This window comes from Peromyscus maniculatus, chromosome 3 (genome assembly GCF_049852395.1).
Source record: "Peromyscus maniculatus bairdii isolate BWxNUB_F1_BW_parent chromosome 3, HU_Pman_BW_mat_3.1, whole genome shotgun sequence".
In the NCBI taxonomy this organism is placed as follows: domain Eukaryota; kingdom Metazoa; phylum Chordata; class Mammalia; order Rodentia; family Cricetidae; genus Peromyscus; species Peromyscus maniculatus.
In genome coordinates, this window is record NC_134854.1 from 78658361 (window position 1) to 78675859 (window position 17499).

General features: G+C 40.3%; 1 pseudogene; it reads left to right on the top strand.

Annotated features, from left to right (window-relative positions):
• Positions 1–14448: 14448 nt before the first annotated feature.
• LOC121828216 (phosphoglycerate mutase 1-like) lies at positions 14449–15210 on the top strand (annotated as a pseudogene).
• Positions 15211–17499: the final 2289 nt, after the last annotated feature.

A 17499-nucleotide genomic window follows, 5' to 3' on the forward strand; every position in this document is an offset into this window, starting at 1 on the left:
TCTCAAAAAAAAAAAAAAATCTCATGCTACCATTGATTTGTGTTGTTTATGGCTCAGTTCTGTCTGGTTTTGTATGTGTTCCATTTGTTTGGGAAGTCAGGCTCACAGAAGGTGGTATTGCTACTCCACTCCACGTTGGCTTTCTCACTCGCTTCCCACTTGAATACCAGAAGCTCCCCCTGCCCCATTTGCAGTGTTCTTAGTGTGGTTTTTAGCCTGACTTACTTAGGGATCTATTCAGCACATCCTTCTCCAAGTTTTCTTTCTAAGTGAATCCCCAACACTTAATGCCTGTCAATCTGTCTTGCCTATTCTGAAGACAGACAGATATGTCTATCCTTCAATAGACAGATAAGCTATTTAAGAAGAAATGGGGATTTACTGACCCCCTGGCATGTGGTCTATGCAGACCTAGCTGGATTGAGCACAACCAATGTCACTACACTGCACTCCCTCTATCACTTTGCTAGACATACCTGAACCAAACATGGCCAAGAGGTAGAAATTCAGTTGGTGCCAGCCTGAGCCATTTTTGCCCATCCTGATGTCAAACAAATCTCTTAAGACTGGAGTAAATTGGTTCTTCCCAAATCATCAGAGTATAGGTACTGGAATGAGTGGGAAAAAAAAGAAACTACAGAAAGGCAAAGCCAGTGTTCAGGAAACTCATACAAAAAGGGTTTAGTTCAATCTTGAGTTAAGAGTATTGTGCCTGTGCTTCAGTGGTACCCAGTGGTACTCATTGAGACTAGTGTAGGGAACCCGCTTATACCTCAGGTACTGACACTGAAACTAAGGCCCTTCAAATGTAGGACTGACCTTCTCTATGTCAAGGGCAGTGCTGGAGGCTGGGGACAAACCGCATCCCTCTCCAGACGCCTCTTCTTCCAGCTCCCCCACAGAACTTAACTTCTTCCAAATATTCTAGGATTCCATGATTGTCGGTTCCTTTTCCTACCTCTCAGAATGTGAATGAATTCATATCCTCAGACCCCAGAACTTTGCCTGGCAGAGACTAGCAACAGGAATATTTGTTGGATAAATAAATGGCCATGAGTTGAACTTAGGTGTTTTGTTTCATTTTCTGTGTGTTCTGTTGATGATCACTCTTCTATTTCTCTCATGCCTTTGCCATATTTTAGTGGGTTTTCTTTTCATTTTCTCACACTAGTGGTTGAACCCAGGGCTTTACACACACCAAGCAAGCACTCTGCTGATAAGCTGTACCCCTAGTCTCATTTTTCTCTTTCATACTAATTTCCTAGAATGTTTCTAATTTCTAAGTTGTTCAAAATAATACATCTTCCACATAAAAACATCTTTAAATTATCTTCTAATAGTATTTGCAGTGAGCCAGTCAGCTTCATTAAAACAGAGTTCTAGGGGCCTGAATAGATAGAGGACACATTTGGCTGTCCCCTAGATTTTTGGTCTGGGAGGGGACATAATCAACTATGAGCTGCCGGTTCCACCCAGACCTGAATCTGCAGAGGACACAGATGGCAGTCCCCCAGACTTTTTGGTTGGGGGTGGTCACAATCAATTACTGGCACCCCCCGCCCCTCCCCCACCCCCAGTCCCAGAAGCACCAGGTGATCAAGTACCATCATACCAACTGCTGCTGGAGGTCTCTAGGCCCAAGCGCAGGAGAGAGAAGGGGCAACAGATCCATGCCATTCCCTGTGGCTGGGACAGGCAGTACTCAAGCAAGAGCCACCTGTGATCCAACCAAGAGACCCTGGTATTGTGCAGTCCAGCACCATTGTGGCGAGAGAGTACAGGGTGAGGAGGTGGGAGAGATGGAGAGGCAGAGTGTTTCGTGGCCTGGGGAGCTGGCCAAGGCAGTGCTGGAGAGCTCCCCCAGGTAGTGATGATGAGGAAAAGCTAGAGAGCTGCCCAACCCAGCTACCTACCACCCGGGCCTAGAACCAGGGCTATGAGTTGGCCCACCCCCAACATCTACAGAATCTACGAACTGATGGAGTATGTGAAGGATATGAACCCACAGATCCAAAACAGCATCTGTAACACAGGACAACAGAAATCCAAGAGGAGCCCCAGTGAGAGTCCATTATTGGTAGTGTAGTAGAAACCAGAGGCCTTGAGCCAGACCACTGACCAGGCAATGAACACTTGCAAGTGAAGATGAATAGACTAAAGGGTAAACTGTGTGGCTCAAGGAGCCACACCACAGCTTCAAGAACAAGATTCTTCTTTTTGTTGTTTTTGTCTTTGTTTTTGTTTTGTTTCTCTGATTTGTTTGATTTTTGCTTTTTCTTTGGTTAAATTTGGTTTTGTTTTGGGGGTGGGGTTACAAGGGTTGTAAGGCAAAGTCGAGATGTGGAGATAAGTGGACCAGAATGCACGATGTGAAATCCACGATGAATCAATAAAAGTGAAACAGCAATAACAAAGACAAAAAACCACAGTACTCCATGAGTGTGCACATCATACAACTGTGGACAAACTATGCATGGTGGCTGTAAAGCTATATTCACTGTAGTCTGTGCGTACACATAATCAGCCTTTGTGTTCAGAGCTCTATGTGTTTTTTTTTAAATGCTCAGCTGTCATTAATGTAAAGATGTCCTGATTTGCTGCATCAGTTTTGTATTACAAAAGGCAAAAAGAAATATGGATACAAATTTGGCTTCTCTATAAATTATACATTTAAAATAAAATTGAGAACTTTTTTGTAGCGAGCTGTGGATAGTTGTAGCTTTTTGTTGGGATTCAACCACTTTAATCTGGCAACCCAGAAGAATTTGCCCATCCTAAATACTTTCCATTCCATAGATACACAATGCAAGCTGGGGTTTCCTTCCCCCATGGCTGTATTCTGTCTCTGGTATATGGAATGCTTTGCCCTCACTGCTCTGGTCGCCTTACAAAGACTTGTCATGGTGCCGACCTTTCCACAAGAAAAGATAATATAACCTTGTGCTATTTTTCTTTTTTGTCCCAGAATTAGTTGAATTCAAACTGTGTGACTTTATACATGTCACACAAGTACCAATTCATTTTGCTTGCTCTAATATCCTAAATTTACACTTCCATGTTGTTCACTCAATGTGTTGGTGATTTGGCTGTATATTTAATTTTTTTATAGAAATAAAAAGTTACAAATTGACTATTACTGCTGCATGACATAGCTTGCCCTGATGGGTACAACATCTATAACATCTTCTGAGCCAAAAAGGAGTGTCTTGTCTTTGACAAGTTATGATCACTTAGTAGTCTGCAGCTATCATGATCTGTGGAATAATGTGACTGGTGATGATCCAAGATATATCCAGCCTCCTCCAATCCTCATTAACCCCATTCAACAAACATCATCACAAACTCAAGGGTGTAGAAGTTCCCCTTAGCTTGACCCTCCATTCTACCCCAAGTGAATACTACAGTGACCTTCACATTAAAATGTGAAGAATGCTGTCACTGAATCCCTTGTCTTATTCAGGTCATGTGAAAGAACGTGACACTCTCTACATTGCTTTCAGAAAGATGTATAACATTAATATAAAATCTGACACAGTGACAGTTTATAAAATGACTACACTTAAGAAACACACAGACAGATCTCTGTGAGTTTGAGGTCAGCCTGACCTACAGAGCAAATTCCAAGACAGCCAGAGTTACACAGAGAAATCCTTTTTCAAAAAAAAAAAAAAAAAAAAACAAATAAAGAAAGAAGGAAAGAAAGAAGAAAGAAAGAAAGAACATAAGAACATCAATTCAAATGGTTGTCAGTAAAATATTTCTGTACTGAATAGACCTGGCCATCAAAATCATCGACAGCATAGTTAGGCAGGCTTCCCCACAGAATCCACAGATGAGGGCTAAGCATCTATCAATTCATTCAGTCAGCATAGAAGACAGGAGCCAGCAAGGAAGTGTCACACTGTAGGTGTCACAGAGGCAGAGATAGCATCTACCTCTGATTGAAATATTTTCCCAGAAAACTAGAAGGAATGGGAGATGCTTTCACCCAAAGAACAATACAGACTCAGAAACAACAGCTCAATGCCTGTGGAGTCATTCTTACTGAAATAAAAATAAGACAAAATGCATTGTTACCATTAGTGAGCATTTTTTGAAGTCTTGCTGATGCATTGGATATGAAATAGATATAATATTAAACAGTTGTAATATCAAGAGCAAACAGAACAACCATGACTTTTAAGTGACATAGACTTTTTGTGGGTAACTAATGAGGCCACCTTGAATGAATATATTAATTTATTTTTTTTAACACATTGTGATGGTTAAATACGAATGGTCACCATAGGCTCATATATTTGAATGTTTAGTTGTCTGGGAGTGGCACTACTTGAGAGGGATTAGGAGGCATGGCCTTGTTGGGGTAGGTGTGGCCTTGTTGGAGGAAGTGTATCACTGGGGGTGGGCTTTAGGGTTTTCCGAAGCTCAAGACAGGCCCAGTGCTCTCTCTTCCTGCTGCCTGCAGATCTAGATGTAGAACTCTCAGCTGCTTCCCCAGCACCATGTCTTTCTTCTTGCTACCATGCTCTCTGCCATGATGAAAATGGACTAAACCTCTGAAACTGTAAGCCAGCCCCAGTTAAATGCTTTGCATTATAAGAGTTGCCATGGTCATGGTGTGTCTTCACAGCAATAGAGCACTGACCACAACATGCTTAGTCTTATTTAAAAATTTAATGAATAAACATTAGAGCATACAAATTATATATACAAATAGAGTTCCCATGTAACATTTGAAACACATATCTATACTGCAAATAATTTAAATTACATTAAACATGTTTATTTCTTTACACAAGGTTAAAAATATTCATCTCTTTAGATTTTAAAAATATATGTTAATGGACTGGTGTGTTAAATAATATAACAAGTTAGAGAAGAACTATATTAACCTTTATACTATCAGAGTTCAGTAGAACAATGAGTGTTCTACTTAACATTGGAAAATATTCATGCTTAAGAGAGTGGGGACAATTGCCTAGGACAGTGCTAACTGGAGCTATCTACTACTTACACTGAGTTCGGCTGGGAACCCTAAATTGAGTCTTTATCTCCAATGAATTTAAAGGACCTCTCAGAGTTATGAGAGTGATACTTGGAAATGGGCTTTCTATCTCAAATTACGGTACAAATGATTCCAAACAAAAATTTAGACAAGGTTTTTTGGGAGTGAGAGATAGGTGGGAACAATAAAATGTTTTTTTTAAATGCCATGGAATGAATAGAGTCGAGAGGTCAGTCACATTTCTAGGGTATGGTAGCTATCGAACTTACTCTTTACCAAATTTTAAATCTCAATTTAGGCTCAGAAAGTGTGCTGGATAGTTTTGTCAACTTGACACAAGCTGAAGTTTTCAGAGGGAAGCCCAATGAGAAAATGCCTCTATAAGACTGGACTGGAGGAAATCCTGTAGGGCATCTTCTTAATTAGTGGCAGGGGAGGGCACAGCCCATTGTGGGTGGTGTCAAACCTGGCCTGGTGCTCCTGGGTTCTATAAGAGAGCAGTTTAGAAAGCCATGTAGAGCAGGACAGTAAGCAGCATCTCTCCATGGCCTCTGCATCAACTCCTGCTTCCAGGTTTCTGACCTGCTTGAGTTCCTGTCCTGACTTCCTTCTATGATGAACATCAACGTGGAGGTGTAAGCCAAAGAGACCCTTTCCTCCCCAACTTTCTTTTTGGTCATGGTGTTTTGTCACAGCAATAGAAACCCTAAGACAGAAAGGAATACTTTACAGCAGTCGCCCAGCGGGGGGCTCTGGAGCTTCAGTGCAGGCTAAAGAACTTAGTCCAGCGATGAGGACTTTAAAATAACTGCGGTACACTGCAAGACAAATTGTATTTGGATTTCCTACATCGAGAATCCCGTGTGGGGTGACAGCTCAGCAGTCAACAGTCTGTACTGCTTGCAGAGGACCCAAGTTTGGTTCTCATCACCCACGTCTGGTAGATTACAACCACCTGAAACTATTTCAGCCTAAAAGGAATCAACATCCTCTTCTGGCCTCCTGCATGTGCACGCGCGCGCGCGCGCGCACACACACACACACACACACACACACACACACACACACACACAAACACACACACACACAATTAAAAATAAAGAATAAGAATCATGTCTAGAGCCTAGAGAAAGAAACGTTTGCATAAAATAGTATCATATTCCACTTAAGGTCTATTCAAACAGGGATTCTCAGGATTTTTGTTTGTTGTTATTTTTTAGTTTACAGTTAACATTTGCTTACTTTATCTTTACGTGTGTGTATGTGTGTTTTGCCTACATGTATGTGTATGTGCCCCGCATGCATGCCTGGTAACCATGGAGGTCGGAGGACATTGTATCCCTGGAACTGGAGTTACAGATGGATTTGAGTCACCATGTGGGTACATGGAACCAAACCCAGGTCCTCTGCATGAGCAACAAGTGCTCTTGATCACTGAGCTATCTCTCCAGCCCCTGTCTTTGTTGTTTTGAGACAGGGTCTCACATAGCCCCAGCTGGTATTGAATTAGCTATGTAGCTATGGATGACCTTGAATTCTGGATTCTCCTGAGAGCCGGATTACAGGTGTGCCCTGATGTGCTCTTTCTTTGCCTACTTGGAAATAGCAGACCCCTGGAAGGCTGCACATAATGCACAGTTAAGAGAGAAAAAAAAAGCAAAAAAACACCACACTCTGAAGCATAAAGAGCCCTCTCTGCACAAATTAATCCTTTCCGTTTTACATTCAGCCTGCATTTTATACCCATATTAGTATAGCCTGAATATAGAAAATAGAAAAAAACATAATATATTTTGTGTAATTATTTATATATGAAACATCATATATAAAAAGTGGGCTATTAATATTCTAAAATGCTAACTGTAGCCAATGCAGAATTATCTTCTTATTGTTCATATCTTCTGCAGTCAATTATCTTCAAATCAGTAGCATTGAAAAATGAATAGCTTCTTTTAAATTGAAGAATATAAGTTTAATTCATTTCCCCAGTTTGAGTTTATAATGAAAAATTGGGCATATATATATATATATATATATATATATATATATATATATATACACACACACACACACACACACGTATATGTAGGTGTATATGTATATGTAGGTATATATATGTATGTATGTATATGTATGTATGTATGTATGTATTTCCCTGAAGCTTGAAAAAAGTAGTAGCGTTAATATTGTTATTTGGTTGCTTTTATTTGTGAAAACTGCCAAATCCAATTACCTTGCTTTTTAGCCATGATGTGATTGGAAGGTGAAAACAAGTATTTTCATATGGGAACCAAGGGAAACTCCATCCTGCATTTATTTTAGAAATAGGTCTTGTTATCTTGTGAGGCTGTTTTAAGGAGCCTTGGTTTTCCTGGGAAAGACAAAAACGAGGTGCTTCTTGGCTGGGATTTCTGGGCTCGGTAGGGCAGCCCAGCTCTGGGACACCCCGTTGCACATAGGCGTGTTGTGTGATTGTGCCTGGTCCCAGTGAGTGCCCAGTGTCGCGTGCTCTCCAGGCACAGCTCTCCATGTTAACACGCTTCTTAGCAAGACCTTAAATGCTGACTTCCGCACAGCCGCTCCTGAGCTCGCTCCTGCCTCGCCTGTTTCCTTTTTGTTTGCTGCTATAAAACTGAACAAATGGGACCCAGGGACTTTGGCAGGACTCCAAACCAGAGCGAAACGCATCCCGAATTGGCCCTTTGCCCAAAAGTATAATTTTCAGCTGTGAGCTGCCCTTAATTTTGAAAATCATCCTGTAGCTTCAGGTTTTCAGAGGCATAGCGGCATTGTGTCTGTTCTCCAGGCACCCGGCTCTCGAAAAACGAAAACAAACACCATCTCTTGCTTTGTCTTTGCATTAGCTCAGACTTCTTTGACTGGAGGATTCAGCAACTAAGGCATTCAAATATAAGACAGCCCACTTGCTGGCCCAAATACCTAGTCCTGTCAGCTTCTACTTGGAGCCCGCCAGGATTCCCAGCTTGATTCCTCGGGTGTCTTAGAACTAGATTGCTCTGCTTTTATTAACAGCAACAGTCTCAGTATCAGTTTCAAGTATGTTGGGAAGACTAACAAATTGTTTTGCGATCAAGGTTAGCAACTGACAACACATTATTTAGTAAACAGGACTACGGTATAAAAGCAACAATAATTCGCACGTAATGGCATTTTATCAGGCTACACAGGGTAGGAACTTCCCAGAGCCAAGTCAGTATTTGCTTTTATTGTTCAGCAAAGAGTCTTGATTTCTTAAAATTCGAAGGCAAATGCTTGTGGTCCTAAGACTCTTCTTTCCGGAGGTGATGTCTGGAAGAACTTGAGGAATTTTACGGCTGCCATTTTGCCATTCATATTTATTAGAAGTAAGATGTGCTAGTTTTCTGTTCTACCAAGTTAGCATCACATCTGGCAATCTGATTGAAAAATGATTTGACAAAATTCCTTTGGCCAATGTTACATTATCTTTTCTTCTCCAAGTTGAAAAACAAATGCATGCAAGTGGAATTACTAACCGTTTTGAATAAGTCATTAGGATACATACAATATAGTGTTTGGAATCAGCTACTTCTGACTGACAATTCCCTGGTTGCAGAGGCTAACCCATGCAGAGGTTAACCCTTGCAGAGGTTAACCTGTGCAGAAGCGGCTCCTATCTGTTGGCAAGTGGCATTCACTATTTGCATGAATTGTGTCTCACAGTCTCTGAACCTGTGTCCTTATCAAACAATATGGAAAACTAGTCTCCTTTTGCAAGGTGGTTGTGGCATGCCTTGTTTTAAGATTATTAAATTAATAGAAGCTTGCTTTAGAAAATTGAAGCATTTAATTATTTTTTCAGCCTTTCGTAGATTTTGAAAAAAAAAATCCACATTCAATTAAACAACAGCAGCAGCACTTTCTCAGCTTCAGGGCTGGGAAACCATCTCTTACTGTTGGCTGTCTGCAGTGTTTGGGAACGGCAGAGTGCATGGCAGACACCTCAGTCTCCAACTCAGTGCTTCAGATATTCCTGGAGAATAGATGGCCCTTTGTTCCACGTTCCCACCTTCTTTTCCTTTTATTGGGTTACTGATTTCCTAGGGCTCCATTTAAGCTAATTTATTGGCTCATTTGTGATGACACATTCGTACTTTGTTTTAGTGTTTGTTGTGTGAATCACAGTCTACCTTGGAATTCTATCTTAGCACCTTGTGCACAGTGTATGGACTTGGCAGTAGTGTGTATCTTCCTCTCTTGCCCTGTGTCCTATCTTGGTTGCATATTTTCCCTCTATGCATGTTATAAATACTTCCATGTATTGGCTTTGTTTTAGAAAATCAGTTCTGTTTTAAAGACAAAAAGCTGAAGTGTTACAACATAGAGAATTTCTATTTCACCTTGTTTTTAAAGATGAAAAAGTATCCATTCCCTAAGTTCTTTTACAATTTGACTACATATTTACCATATTCATTGATCTTTATTCTTATGGACAGTGTCAGATTTCCAACAGGTATTTTTAAAAATAATTTTCCGTCTGTCTAAAGGGTTGTTCGAGTTCACTGAAAGGCTGGCTGTGGAAGAGCAATGGTTCTCTCCCATTTCAGAGCCAAGCATATCTGTTTCAGGGTGTCCCCTGACACCCCTTATCTGGGGTCGGGCTGACCCTCTGACTGTGACATGGAGAACAGCAGAGCAGCTGAAGAGTAAAAACATCATGTCCTTGAGAACAGCTGGATGGGAATCCATTCCCAACAGATGTTACCATTGTTATTCCATGACAGAAAAGTGTCTTCAATGAAAAAGAGAAGTGGGAAGTTCAGTCATGGGAAGCTCATTCAAGCTCAGTCTTGAACTCCAGCTGGTTGCCTTAGCAGGGCCTCCCCAGTCAACTTCCACTGGATGTCCTGAGCTCCCATTTGTTGATGTTTTGCTTTCTATCTATCTATCTATCTATCTATCTATCTATCTATCTATCTATCTATCTATCTATCTATCTTGTATCTCTCTATGTATCTATCTATCCATCTATTATCTATCACCATCTACTTATCCATCTATTTTCTACAGATATATTATCTATCTATCTATCTATCTATCTATCTATCTATCTATCTATCTATCTATCTATCATATGTCACCTATCTACCTATCCATCTATTTTCTACGGACCTATTACCTATCTATCTATCTATCTATCTATCTATCTATCTATCTATCTATCTATCTATCTATCTATCTATCTATCTATCTATGTATGTATGTAAGTATGTATGTAAGTACATATGTATCTATCTGTCTATCTATCTATCTATCTATCTATCTATCTATCTATCTATCTATCTATCATCTATCTATCCATTCGTCTTCTAGAACACACTGACAGAGTCACTTCTATTATAAGTTGTTTGCAGTTATCCTCACTCACTGAGTTTCTGCTCATTTATTTTACTCATTTTCTCTATATTTCATTTTTGGTGATTTCTTTTTCTGTATTTTCGCTCTCTCTGGGCGCTCTCTCTGCGCCTGGACCCTGGACGGTGGAGATTGACTGTGCAGAGCTCCAGAGAACACCGCTGGATTGCGATACACCTTCCCCAGACCCCCGCAACCTATCCATTCCTTCATTTGTAAGTCATCCACTAAATAAATCTTCCTTTTAACTACGTGGAGTGGCCTTTATAATTTTCCCCAATAATATTCACTATTCTTTTCTTTTTATATTATCAAAATTGCTGTTGAGATCATCCAATGTATTTGTTCTCATAGACATTGTAGTTTTCATCCCTAGAAGTTCTGTTATGTCTTAGTATCTTGCCTGTCTCTACTTAAAATGATTCATACTTCTTGTATGTATGAAATATGATTGTGGCAGTTTCTATTCCAGCCATCAGTGTCATTTTGGAATCTGTTTTCACTGGTTAATTTGTACCTTAGTATAGAGGATATCTTCCTGCACCTTTGCATGGCTAGCGGCTTTTTTTTCTGAATGCCAGATAATGTGATGTTTAGTTTCATGAATGTCTTAGTTACTTTTCTCACTTCTGTGACCTGATACCCAATAAGGAGTAACTTAAACCTTGGTTTTGTTGTTTAAAGATATAGCCCATCATGGCAGAGAAAACATGTCGGCTCAAGTGGGAGGCATCTGCAGCACTGTGCCTATAGTCAGGAAACAAAGAGAGATTAAAGTTAGTGTTCTTGGTTTTTCCTTTCTATTCGGTTCAGGGCTCTCAATTATGCAATGGTTCCCTACTCCAGCCCCCAGTCAACTCCACCTAGAAACTCTGTGACAGACATGCCCCCCTCCCCAATTTTTTTTGTAACTTAGGTTTTGTCAAGCTGGAAACATTAACCATCATGGTGGACACTGGGTTCCATAAATATCCCTTAGCTTTGTTCTGGGATGCTGTTAAATGACTCTGAGATGGCTTGGGCTTTACCAGACAGGTCTGGAGCAACGTTTAGACCACAGTTATTTTCCTCACACTACTGGGGCAGTGGTCTTCTGCTTCTACATGGAATGCTACATGGTTTTTCCTTCTGGCTGGTGGGGAGACAAATTATTTAAATCCTTGAATGTGTTCATATTTTTTTATGGGGCACTTTATACCTGAGCACTTTGTATGGAGCACTTTATACATGAGCACTTCATCTATACCACTCCAGCCCCTACCTTCCCTTATCTAACATCTCTTGTGTGCCCCCCTGTGTGTGTGTGTGTGTGTGTTGTGGGGAGGGGGGGGCTCTTTTAAACTGAGCTCCTATCTTTGATTAAGCCTGGTGCTCTGCATTTAATATACTTTTTTTTTATTTTCACAAACATCTCTGTTGTCTGAGGTATTATGTATTTACTTTTTGATGTGTTGAGGATCAGAAAATATAGGATTTCCTCTATGTCACTCAACCAGGACATAGCAGAGCTGAAATCCAAATTCCTCTGTTGAATTCTCTAATCTAAGAGGGTCCAACCTTCTGGTTTCAAGACAGGACACTGTGGTCTGTAAATGTGCTGGGCTGTATTCATAGCTATCCTGGGTTGCATGAGGCCCATGGGCCACAGGTTGTCCATGCCTGATCAGACAGTCCTGTCCACAACCGTGGACAGTTTCTTCACATGTATGTGCTGATAATCATGCAGCTTAAAACCACCAGCAACCTGTTTGTTTCTAACTACTAATAATAGCCTTTAAGAAATGCAGACTTTGGCTCCTCACAGCTTCTCTTACTGAATCCTGGCCTGGCCTGGCAACCCTCTGGTGAGTCAGCTGGGAGGATCACATGGCTTATTTTATTTGAGCCCCTTCCCCACCATGAACACCGTCCTGATCTGTCCATTGTCTTGTCTAAAATCATTGCTTAGTACATCTTTATAAGCTACTTATTGTTCTCTCTCTCTCTCTCTCTCTCTCTCTCTCTCTCTCTCTCTCTCCACTGTAGATGATAAAATCTGGTTTATTTTCTTCCAATTGGATGACAATAGAAATACTCTTAGAGTAGGTTACTAAGAATTACATATAACCGACAGAGAATATATCAATCTGAAGTTATAAGGCTGTAAATAGAGAGCCCCAAATAACAAAATATACTCTTTTCCAGTTTATTTGGGTAAAAAAAAGCCCATTAGAACCTGCTAACTACTATCAATAAATTAAGTTTAACATCAAAACTAGACTTAGAAATGAAACTGTATTCTGAATCTGTCCTTTTCATTTAATATTCATTCAATATACTTAGGTCACCCACCATAAGACAAAAAAAGCAAATTTTACTAACCTTTTGCTTTGGTACTCAGTAGACACATACAGAGGGAAGATTGAGCCTCACCATGCTCTAGTAATACTCCTAAGATGGAAGCAGGTTTGAAGATCTGTATGTGTATATACAGGGAATGCCACCAAAGTCTAATGCAGTGAAGAATAAATATTTAGTGACTATTACTGGATAAAGTATACATTAGTGGAAGATGAAAACATGTTAATTGACAGAAATGGAAGACAGTAAATGACTGCTTTAGTGAATATTTGGAAGAGAACACTTTAGCTGAGAAGACCACTGAATGCATACTACGAATTCAGACTATGCTTTGGGCTCAGAGCAGTGAGCAGATTCCTCTGTCCATTCAGCATTGTAGGCATAGCTAACATCATGGCTCCAGACCCCGATGCATGATCATCATATTAAAACAGACAAGGGCAGCACACCAATGACTTAGTCATTAGTGATGGAGAAACACACCTTACACTCTCCACCTTAGAAAAAGTTTGAGAAAAAAGAAGAAATGTAATTTGCAATAGGGAAAGGAAAGGGTATGAGGATGGTTTTCCTGGACAGGGAAGCCAGGCACTCCTCAATTTGGCAGTGTTCCTTTTGTTTCGGTGATGGTGTTGTGGAAAATGTCTTCATGGCTGGCATCAGATTGCCTCTTTAGGCTTTGTGGTGGCCATTAGTGATGAAGATGGGCCAATGGCTCTGGTTCTCCTACATGCTACATGTAAGGTTTGAAGGTGCAGAGTCAACAGCAGCTTGCCATGCTGATGATTGGCTTTTGTTTGGATTGCTCAAGAAGGGATAAACCACCCAGAGAGGTTGAGAGAGCAGGAATGAGGCTGAGAAATCTTTAAAGAGGGTATAATTAGAGGAACTTGAAGAATACTTATACTGACTCAGACAGCATTAATTTTTGTGTAGAGGCTAAGAATTTTGCTGTTTAAGATAATACATTCCATTGATATTCTTCTTTGAGTAACACAGCAAATACTGTATACAAAGGAGCTAAGATATGACTGCTAGAAAAAAAGTGGACCAGTTATAGCAACTGGGGTATTGCCCTTAAAGTGAGTATTAGTTAAATATGCATGCATACATTTAAATTCAATAAAGAAAGAACAATTATTGTGTATTTTAATTAAGTTGGAAATTATTTGTTTTATAAATGAAACACCCAGAAAATATTTTTTTTTTTACATATGGGAATCCAATCTACATGGTAAATGTCCATATAACATTTTCATGTTTTAAGGTTTGATAAGTCTTATTATAAAGACTTTATTTATCATTATGAGAACCATAAGTATTTTCACATTCTCAGTGAGCTGCTGAAAATAAAGTAGTATTTTTTTTAGAATCTAGTTTATTAGCATCTTAACTTAAATATTCATGTAGCACATGGAATTCAAGGTGAACCATTTTTAAGTACGCTTACCTTTTTCATGAAGTCCCAAATTTACCATGCACAGTATTTTTTAACGTTCAAACAGAGTCACCGCTGCATCCTCAGCCTGCTGCCATTGCCACCTACAAGCTAGTGCTGATCCAGCCCAGTGAGAGGATCTGGAACGTGGTGACCTGTTTCAGCAGCTTCTACCATGATGACCTGATCCTGCGCACCATGAGGAGGCAAAGCACTGTGTGCAGGCACTGGGAGATGCTGGCTGTTAATTTGACATCCAATCTTCTGGCCACTACTGGATGCCGTCGAGCAAGTATAGCTGTCATTGGTGAAGACCTGGCACCATGGTGAGCAGCACCATGGGGGGGGGGTGACTGGCTTCAATAAGACAGAACCTGCTGCCAAGCATGGTGAGATAGGCAAAGATCTAGAGGCACTTCTATGACTTCCCACCACTTCAATGGAGACTAATCATCTAGTCTTTGGTAACATCAGTAAGGATCGAAGGTATGCAGACCTCACCGAGGATCTGCCATTGTTCTGTGCGAGTCTGCAGGACATTACCCCCAGTGCACTGTCCTTCTGGAGTGAAGAAATTGACCCCCAGATCAAGGAGGGGGAAATGAGTCTTGATTGCAACTCACTGCAATGGCCTTACAGGCATTGCCAAGCACCTACATCAGTGGTTCTCAACCTTCCTAATGCTTTGATCCTTTAATACAGTTCCTCATGTTGTGCTGGCTCCCCATCCATAAAATTATTTTCATTCATACTTCATAACTGTAATTTTGCTACCGCTATGAATCATAGCATAAATAGTTGTGGAGATAGAGGGTTGTTAAAGAGGCCCACAGTTTGAGAACCAATGATCTAGATGGTCTCCCAGAAGTAGCCGTAATGGAGCTGAACTTGCTAACCAGTATTAGCCATTTCTGTCGTCTATGAACTGGCCAAGAACTTGAAGGCCATCAATCCTGTGCAGTTCTTTGGAGATGAAGAGCCCATGCACAAAGCCATAGAAGTTGTGACTGTGGAGGGCAAAGTCAAGAACTGAAGGCGAGCCGATAGACTCCTACCCCAAGAACACCTCCCCTGTCTGTTCATGCCTCCTGTACTCTTCCCCAACACTTGTTACACTGACGATATCTTTAGGTTCTTACGTTTCAGCTATGGATGAGGACCAGTGGCACCTGTTTTTTTTTTTAACCCCTTGCACACACTCCCTTCATAGAACATATTCAGAATAATACCTCTTAGGTACAAGGTCTTAGCCCAAGCCCAGAAAGGCTCCTCTTCTCCCAGAGAATTATGGGTTTTTTTCACTCTTTGTTTACTAATACCCTGCTTGGAGCAGGCCATGGAGAAGTCGTGTTACAATATGACCAGTGAGGAGAAGCCAGAGCCCAATTTTGTCCCTGGGGCCTGTCCTGTGCTCCTCTGAAGTTAGTGAGTGACTGGGACTGTGGTCATTCCAGAGGAGGCTAAATACAACCTGTATGGAAATTTGAAAAATACTATTTCCTCCCTGGCCATAGAGGAGGAGAGTCCAGGAAGGCTGGGATCAATTCTGAATTAAGTTTATGTTTTAGATTTACTATTACATATTATATAACATATCAGTACACAAAAACCCCTCTGAAGTTTCTAATAGTGGCTGAAATTGTACCACACATGAACACCAGAAAATAAACTACTCCTCACACCAAACAGGATAAATTTACCTCCTGATGTGTATCTTATGACCCCTTTGCTTTATTTCACAGCAACAAAATGCACGTCGATCATGTTCATGTGGGTCTTTCACTGTCTCATGAGTCATACTCCAGTTGCTTGACTGTACCGTGGATTCCATGCTCATTGGAGCCTAACTGTACTAATCCTTTTTTCCAGATCAGTATAATAACAGTTGTGTTCAATATTAAAACAAAAAAGAAAAATGACTGCTCAGAAAGGTCACTGTTCTGTTTTTGCACAGTAAAACCCATACTGGATGTACTGAGAAGTAATCGGCTCAGAGACACAGCCTTACCTAGAAAGGACACCATGTAATCATTTGACCTTGGTGAAAGAGGTTATCAGCTCTTTTGGTTTGCAGTGTAATCCTGCTAAGTAGTGAATGGTTTAAACTTATTCCTTCAGACCTTGCTTTAGACACATGACTAGCAATTTGAAGGAGATTAAGATAACTTTGCACCCTAAGACACTCAAACCATATTTCCAGATCTTTTTGACATTAGCCTTCCATCACAGTCTAGTAAGAATGTGGGATAATTGGTGAGACCCATGCTACTTTAGAGTCTCGGGTGTCTCTAACATATCTCTTATTATTAAAGATAACCTGAGGATGTTCTCAGAGATGGCAAGAGAATTATAGTAACTCTCACTTAGTCCATATGTTCTTGGGGCACACTGTCTAACCATCTCTGCGTGCTTTATAAATAGGAAGTGCCCACTAATGACAAATCCAGATCAGCACTGGATTTGTACCATTAAGGGTATGGAGGCATGTACTAGACTGTTGTGTAGGCAGCTTATCCAAAACTAAGAGTGATAGTTCTGACACTGAGAGGCTGATCAAGGCATTTGATCCTGTTAGATCAAGAACAATGAAACACCCATTTTCACCCTTATTTTGGAATACTGGGATGTTTCAAGCAAATGGCCCACAGCAAGAAAAACAAAAGTAGCAGACTAGTGTTGGAACAGCAGAGGACCTGTGACTGGCTGCTGGTAATGATTACTGCCATGTACCTATAAAACACGAGAGTGTCTGTTTCAAAGTTATTAATAAAGCTAGCAGAATTTATTAAACTGTTGGAGTACCACAAAGCACTTCTGAATCAATAGTTTTACCATCTGCTAACAATAACTACTAAAAATTGAAATGAAAAACAAATAACAGCTCCTTCACAATGGCTCAGAAACCATAAACTATTGGGAATGGATCTAATAAGAAAAATAAAATATTCATAAAAAGAAATACTGTGGAACCATATCGTATGCTCAGTTACCATGTAAAATTTCACTTTAATTCAATGCTGCACGATGTTTCTGAATACACACACACACACACACACACACACACACACACACACACACACACACACACACACTGTATTCATGTGGTAGAGTTGTCACATCCAAACCAACTTCTCCATTGGGTACTCATTGCAGGAAGTATCCATTCATTTAATTACTACAGGAAAAAGTGGCCGCCCAGTTTCTTGTTCAGATATTACATCTGTATGTTACTCTTCAGGGTCATGTAAATTTTTCCAGGGTAATTTTATCTATAAACAATTGTGACTCCAAATGCTGGTTTTGGAAACTAAATGTTGGGTAA